The sequence below is a fragment of the Doryrhamphus excisus genome, unplaced genomic scaffold (genome assembly GCF_037039965.1).
Source record: "Doryrhamphus excisus strain RoL-2023G ecotype Guam unplaced genomic scaffold, RoL_Dexc_Guam_v1.1 HiC_scaffold_24, whole genome shotgun sequence".
Lineage (NCBI taxonomy): Eukaryota > Metazoa > Chordata > Actinopteri > Syngnathiformes > Syngnathidae > Doryrhamphus > Doryrhamphus excisus.
In genome coordinates this window covers 7,187,809-7,195,071 of record NW_027621862.1, presented here as the reverse complement: position 1 = coordinate 7,195,071, position 7,263 = coordinate 7,187,809, and the positions used below count along the sequence as shown (strand labels likewise).

The following is a 7,263-nucleotide window of genomic DNA, read 5'->3' as shown; positions in this document are numbered from 1 at the left end:
CAGAGCTTGCACCTGAGGGTTTGTGGCTCTGGGCAATTTCGCCGGTGAAAAGGTTTGCCATTCTAGAAACAAAAAGAGATGCATAAGATGTGACGATGTCCACATTTACTTCAACATGAATTGCATTCATCGTCAAAATATGGGGAAAAATAGGAAAGCGCTTACCTTTCAGCTGCGTTCACGGTGATGGACAAAGGTAGGAAAAAAATGATCGAATGACCTCTTTTATATGTGACTCTACGACGATGTGATGGGCGTGGAATTCTTGGACACTGGACAGTTGTCATGTATTATTGGATGCTCCACATGTGGGCATGGCACAGCGGCAAACTGTTGTATTTGATTCTGGCGTTGTTTGAAGGTTCAAACGATGCATTCATGGCCCTTTGATCATCTGTTGGAATCGGAATGAAACACCTGTGCAGGCCGTCCGTTGCAGCAAAGACACCCGACAGTGTATAAATGGACATTTTGTCATACTTTCGAGACAGTTACATCGATATTACTGCTGCGAAGTAAGTACTATTATTTACGATTACTATTATACTATTAGTACTATTAGTACTATTATATACGATTATTTTCCTTTCTAATTAATTTATGTCTCAAATGAACACGGATGCAAGTAATGTTTGAGCAAATGTGGGTATATAACATGTGATGTATTTCTTTATAGAATGGCACATTTCTCGTCTCCTGCAAGGTTTGCCAGCATCGATGACCCCGAGGTGGACTCCATCAGGAGCCAGTGCCAGGTGTTGAGTGCAAGTATTTGTAATTGCAATCGTAGATGTTTGTATTGTATTGACTGTTTACATGGTAAAAATAAGAAACAATGTTAACAAGATCGTAGTATTATATAAGAGCCAAATACGATGTCACTTGAATGAAGTGAGCATGTACCATTTTTGCATATGTGTACAAATTGTAGTAATGTATGAATCCTACAAAAATGTTGTTACTAAAACCAATTGCAAACAGTGTACTGTTACACATTTAAGTATCATGCTCATTTGTTAATGTCTTCAGGTAAAGGTTGTAATAAGCTATTTAAAACACTGTCGTTAATGATAGCGTCTAGTATTGCAAATAATCTAATTTTTATTGTATTTGTGCAGTATTCATGCAGAGACCGCAGTGTGCCCAGGGTGGAATTAAATCAACAATGTGTGGAGGTGAGCCATGACATTATGGCCTATGTGACCAGGGAGATGGAGCAGAAGGAACGGGAGGAACTCGTGAGCAGGAGACAAAGGGCTGAAATTGCCAAATATAAATTTGGTCTCCAACTAGCTCTGCTAAGAGCTGAGGTGGCTGAGGCAACCTGTCTTTTTGTTGGAGATGGAGAGAAAGTTCATGCATAAATGTAATGTTTTTCATTTCTGATCTATTAATGTGGATTTGTGTGTATCACTAAAGTTGTGATGTTTTCAATATACAGAAAAAAGAGAAAGTGGCACCCAAACTGGCGAAAAGGAGACAAGTGCCTCCCCCTGAATGTAAAATGTGTATTTTTGTAATTTTTTTCACTGGTGTTTGTAAATTTGTTGAAGTTATTGTAAAGGACAGGTAAACCTCACCAACAAAAATTGATTCTCTGGAAAAAATTAAGTCTCAAACATTTCTATAGAATTTACATGACAGGGAAGTTTGTAAGTAGTGATGTCAGCAAAAAAACTCAGACCTAAAATCTTGCCAGGCGCATGAAAATAAGTGGATATTGTGGTGCGGTGTGCAAAGGATGTGAGAGATTGGAAACAGAAAATTAAGGAAGAAAAACCAAAAACTGTTGAAGGGGCTGTATGTAAGATTGTGGCTATTGTGGCTGTTGTTGGAGTGAAATAAAAAAAAATCTGTATTTCAACTAGCAGCAGGAATGAAGCGGTAGCATCTGTTGTCACAGTGATATCTATTCAGGCTTGTGTAGCTTAAGCGGCTAAGATGGACGAGTATTTTGCTTCTTACTCTCAGTCACAGTAACTAAAAGCAGAGGTCATGTCAGTCAGGTGCTGTGCTGGTTATTGTTTCACTTTCACCACCCTGACATTGTGTCTGTGCGCTGTGCACCTACAGAAGGCTTGTTGTCAGATCTTTATTTCAAATTAACATGTTAGTCTTAGTCGCTGACGACAGACATATTGTGCGATATTTTGTTTACTTGATGTGCATTTCGTACATACGTACAGCTCCTTTGAGAAAGACTGGAGGAAAGGATGAGTAATAAATAGGAGGGAGAGTCAGACAAGATAAATGTTAGCTGTATGATGTGAACAGAGAATGGAGAGAACTGTGAATGAGACAGGTGGAATGATGACTATTGCAGGTAACGTACAAATTTAATACCTGTGGCCAATTAACCTAGCATGTTTTTGGAATGTGGGAGGAAACCGGAGTACCCGGAGAAAACCCACGCATGCACGGGGAGAACATGCAAACTCCACACAGAAATGGCCGAGGGTGGAATTGAACTGGCATCTTTTAGCTGTGAGGTCTGCATGCTAATCACTCGCCTGCCAAAAATGCACATTGACATCAATTATATCTCCAAATATAATTACAGGAAAACATGCAGTAATTCATAATTAGAATTAATATTTTGTAAATGAAACCATGAATAAATAATTTTAATGAATACTGTTGCCCATCTCTGTGTGGAGTTTGCATGTTCTCCCCGTGCATGCATGGGTTTTCTCAGGGTACTCCGGTTTCCTCCCACATTCCAAAAACATGCTAGGTTAATTCTAATTAGACTCCAGCACCCCCCGCGACCTTCGTGAGGGTGAGCGGTAGAAAACAAATGCTGAATACTCTTGTATTACATTTGTAATGAGCTCCGAAAGTAGCTCGGCTGTTCCCACAAGAGCTTCCCATCGGAGCATATCGACATCACGTCATGTTACAAAAACAAAGTAAAACTAAGCAAAACACGGGATACACACAGAGAGAAAGAAAGAAAGAAGAAAGAAGCTTAACTTTTCCGGTTCGATGGTCCGTTACCTGTTAAAGTATGTTCGCCCAACGAACCATGTTAGCTGAGCAATTTGGTGGCTAGCAAACATAGCTAAAGTTAGCTTACGCACAACAGTATGGCGGTGACATTAAAAAAAACAACACCCAGCGTATTTGAAGGAAGACGGGGTCGCTATTAGTTTAAAAATTGCAAGTGCTCTTTCAGGTGACTCCCCACGTCCCGGTGCCGACACTTCCTGTGCTGACAGACCGCTCGCGCGCGCTCGTTGAATTAAGCTAGCTGCGTTCATTCCGATCTTCAACAGATCTTTTCTTCTAGACCAGGGGTCAGCAACCCACGGCTCCAGGGCCGCATGTGGCTCTTCAGCTTCTTTGTTGTGGCTCCCTTTGCAATGCTCAAATATTTAATACCCGAATTTGTTAGGGGCCAGAGTAAACATGTTTGTCAACAAACGTAAAGAGTTTATATTTAATTTACACAGATATTTATGTACATTTATATTCTATATTAGCAAATTCCGATACTAGCAAGAGTACTCAATGAACTCCGCTTTTTCTCCTCTGAAGTACTTTGATACCCCTTTTTTGCTTTTGAAAGTTTATAAGATATTGTTTATGAATTGTTTTGCGGCTCCAGTGTATTTTCCTTTAGTGAGCGAGGAGGTAAAATGGCTCTTTTGATAGGAAAGGTTGCCGACCCCTGTTCTAGACTTTTTTTCTCAACCATTTTTTTTCTTTCATAAACTAAAACTCTGCCAACTAGAGCAGAGTAATTTCGTAACGATGGATGTGGCGGGCACACCGGATAGCGTAGGTTGTAGCCAACCTACTAGTCTGGTTAGCATTAGCCCTAAGCGGCCGGCTAACCGCGGTGAGCCAATTCAGACGCATAACAGTTACACTCCCTTAGAAAGCCCCACTATGTCACAGTCTACTGGCTCCCGCACATTAGTTATAGGTGACTCCATCACCCGTAACATTAAGCTTAAGAACCCAGCCACCGTAATGTGTATTCCTGGGGCCAGAGCACCCGATATTGAAGCTAGCCTTAGAGAGCTGACTCGCAACAGGTCCAAACACCGACATAAAGCAAACAACACTAGTTTCTCTGATATAGTGATACACGTCGGCTCCAATGACACTAGGATGAGGCAATCAGAGATTACAAAAAGGAACATAGCAAGGACTTGTAATCTCGCCAGAAAGATGTGTCGGCATCGAGTAGTTGTCTCTGGTCACTTGCCTGCGAGAGGCAATGATGAGAGGTTTAGTAGATTATTCTCGCTAAACCGGTGGCTGGCTGGCTTCTGTAACGAACAGGGATTTCAGTTTGTAGATAACTGGCCTTCCTTCTGGAGCAACCCCCGACTGTTTGGTAGAGATGGCCTTCACCCTAATGGGGAAGGTGCTCTTACCCTTTCCAGAAATATAGATTACTGTTTAAGTCCCACATGACATCCTGCACTAGAGCAAGTCGGGGGACAGGTGATTAGCGAGCCTGTTAGAACGGGTGTGGAGTCTTTAAGGTTATGGCTAACTGGCGCTATGCCGGACTTGAACAATACACATAGCCCTTTCTGTAGAATAAAGCAACATATTATGCATACAGATTCACAACCCATAAATGCTCCACAGTCTGTCTTGCCTTCTACTGAGGTAGGGCCTTGTGATAAACTTGAACCTCCCTCTTGTACTAGTGATGAGTCAACAAACAACTATCAGACCCCTATGGTATTGACTTCTTATCATGTGTACAACAAGTCAAAATATGGCATGGGTTCTAGACGGAGCAATCTTGTTAATATTACTACTATTAACTCTTTGGGAGTGAACTGCCTCAGTCAGCCAACCTTTACGAAAATTGGTCTTATGAATATTAGATCGCTCTCCTCAAAGGCTGTGCTCATTAATGATCTGATAAGAGATCATAATCTCAACATAATCGGTCTTTGCGAGACCTGGTTAAAACCAAACGATTTTATATCCCTTAATGAGGCATCTGCACCTAATTTTTTGAGTTCTCAGGTTTCACGTCCTAATAGGAAAGGTGGGGGTGTTGCCCCCATCCATGAATCTGCTCTTAACCTCAGTACTTGGTCAAAATCTGAAATTAAAACATTTGAGGTCCTCGTTTTGCGATCGACCGCATCATTGCCATTTTATCTAGCACTTCTCTATCGTCCTCCTGGTCCGTACTCGGGCTTCTTGGATGAAATTTCTGAATTTATTGCAGACCTGGTAACCCACGCAGACAATATTGTACTCATGGGTGGTTTCAATATCCATGTCAATTCTCCTGAAGAGTCCCTTAGTGTGGCTTTTCAGACAATAATCGATACTTTTGGTTTTGTTCAATTCATTAATGAGCCAACCCACATCAGTGGTAATACCCTGGATCTGGTTTTAATTCGAGGTATTAGGGCCTCCAACGTAACAGTCCTTCCTTACATAACCACTGTGTCTGACCATTATTTTATAACATTTGAAATCTTGACCCAATGCCACCGCTTGGACCGGAACCAGTGCTCTAGCAGTCGTAATATTAGTTCTTCGACTGCTACTGCACTTGCTGAGGTACTGCCCTCAGTGGTTTCCTCTTTCCCTTCCTATAAGGGCCCTATAGACAACCTTACAAATGATTTCAACAAGGTGTTATGTAAAGCTCTTGATACTGTTGCACCTTTGAGATTTAAGTGTCATGCCAAAAGACTTACTCCTTGGTTTACAGGTGAAACTCGAAGGCTGAAACAATTTTGTCGGAGATTGGAGCGCAGATGGCGTGCAACTAAACTTGAGGTCTTCCGACAGGCATGGGGAGATAGTCTGACTAAATATAAACAGGCTCTTGTTGCGGCAAAAAACAACTATTTTTCTAGACTAATTGACCTCCATAAAAATAACCCTAAATACTTATTTGACACAGTTGCATTGCTAACCCAGAAGAGGACCTCTCCTAGTAGTTCCCCTTTCTCAGCCGACGAGTTCTTGCGATTCTTCGCAAATAAAGTTGAGCTCATCAGGAAGGAAATAAAGGACACCCTACCGCCAGACAGTTTAAACATGTCGGCTGCCATGACCGCTGCTGGGACTACTTCCATCCTCGGTCCCACTAGTTTCTCCTACTTTGAGGAAATATCTCTGGACGAGCTTACAAAACTTGTCAGTGCAGCAAAACAGACAACATGTCTGCTTGACCCGCTTCCTGGGAAACTTGTTAAAGAATTGTTCCCAATTCTAGCCCCCTCAATCTTAAATATAATTAATCTATCACTCTCATCTGGCACTGTGCCTGCAGCTTTCAAGACTGCAGTGATTCGACCCCTGCTGAAAAAAACAACCCTCGACCCCGGGAGTATTTCCCACTATAGGCCGGTGTCTAACCTCCCATTTCTGTCCAAGATCCTGGAAAGAATTGTAGCACAACAGCTCAATGATCACATGGCTTTGGGTGATCTTTTTGAACCTTTTCAGGATGAACCACTCCACTGAATCAGCCCTTGCAAAAGTGACAAATGATCTTCTTCTATCTATGGACTGTGACACATCTACAATATTGTTATTACTTGATCTCAGTGCTGCTTTCGACACTGTCGATCACTCTATCCTACTGGAACGCCTTCAAACATATATTGGTGTTACTGGTCCGGTACTCTCTTGGTTTAGATCTTATCTTGAGGATGGGACGCATCGTGTCGTTTGTGATGATATGACTTCAGAGTTCTGTGGTGTCACTTGTGGAGCTCCACAAGGTTCAGTGCTCGGCCCTCTTTTGTTTAACATTTACATGTTGCCGCTTGGCGACATCATTCGCAAACATAAGATTAGCTTTCACTCTTATGCTGATGACACTCAGCTATATGTCCCACTAAAGTTAACTGACCCGCAGGACTGCTCTAATTTGGAGGCTTGTCTCATTGATATTAAACATTGGATGTCCTGTAACTTTTTACTCTTGAACCCTGATAAAACTGAGATGTTGATCATCGGCCCTGCTAAACAGAGCCGCCTGTTTAAGGACACCACTCTGAGTTTTGATAATAGCATAATTTCCCAAAGTGACTCTGTAAACAATCTTGGTGTGATATTGGACCCGACTCTATCCTTTCATAAACACATTAAGAATGTTACTAAAACAGCATTTTTCACCTTCGCAATATTGCAAAGATACGACCTATTCTATCCACTTCTGATGCAGAGACCCTAGTCCATGCATTTGTCACGTCTCGCCTTGACTACTGTAATGTACTGCTTTCTGGTCTTCCAATGGCGAGTCTCAAAAGCTTGCAGTTAGTA

At 41.8% G+C, this 7,263-nt stretch overlaps 1 long non-coding RNA gene across 1 annotated transcript; it reads left to right on the top strand.

Annotated features, from left to right (window-relative positions):
• The first annotated feature begins 619 nt into the window (after positions 1 to 619).
• LOC131114121 (uncharacterized) lies at positions 620 to 1,344 on the top strand. The gene is made up of 2 exons (XR_013625768.1): positions 620 to 764; positions 1,119 to 1,344. It is a non-coding gene; the product is annotated as an uncharacterized LOC131114121 (long non-coding RNA).
• Positions 1,345 to 7,263: the final 5,919 nt, after the last annotated feature.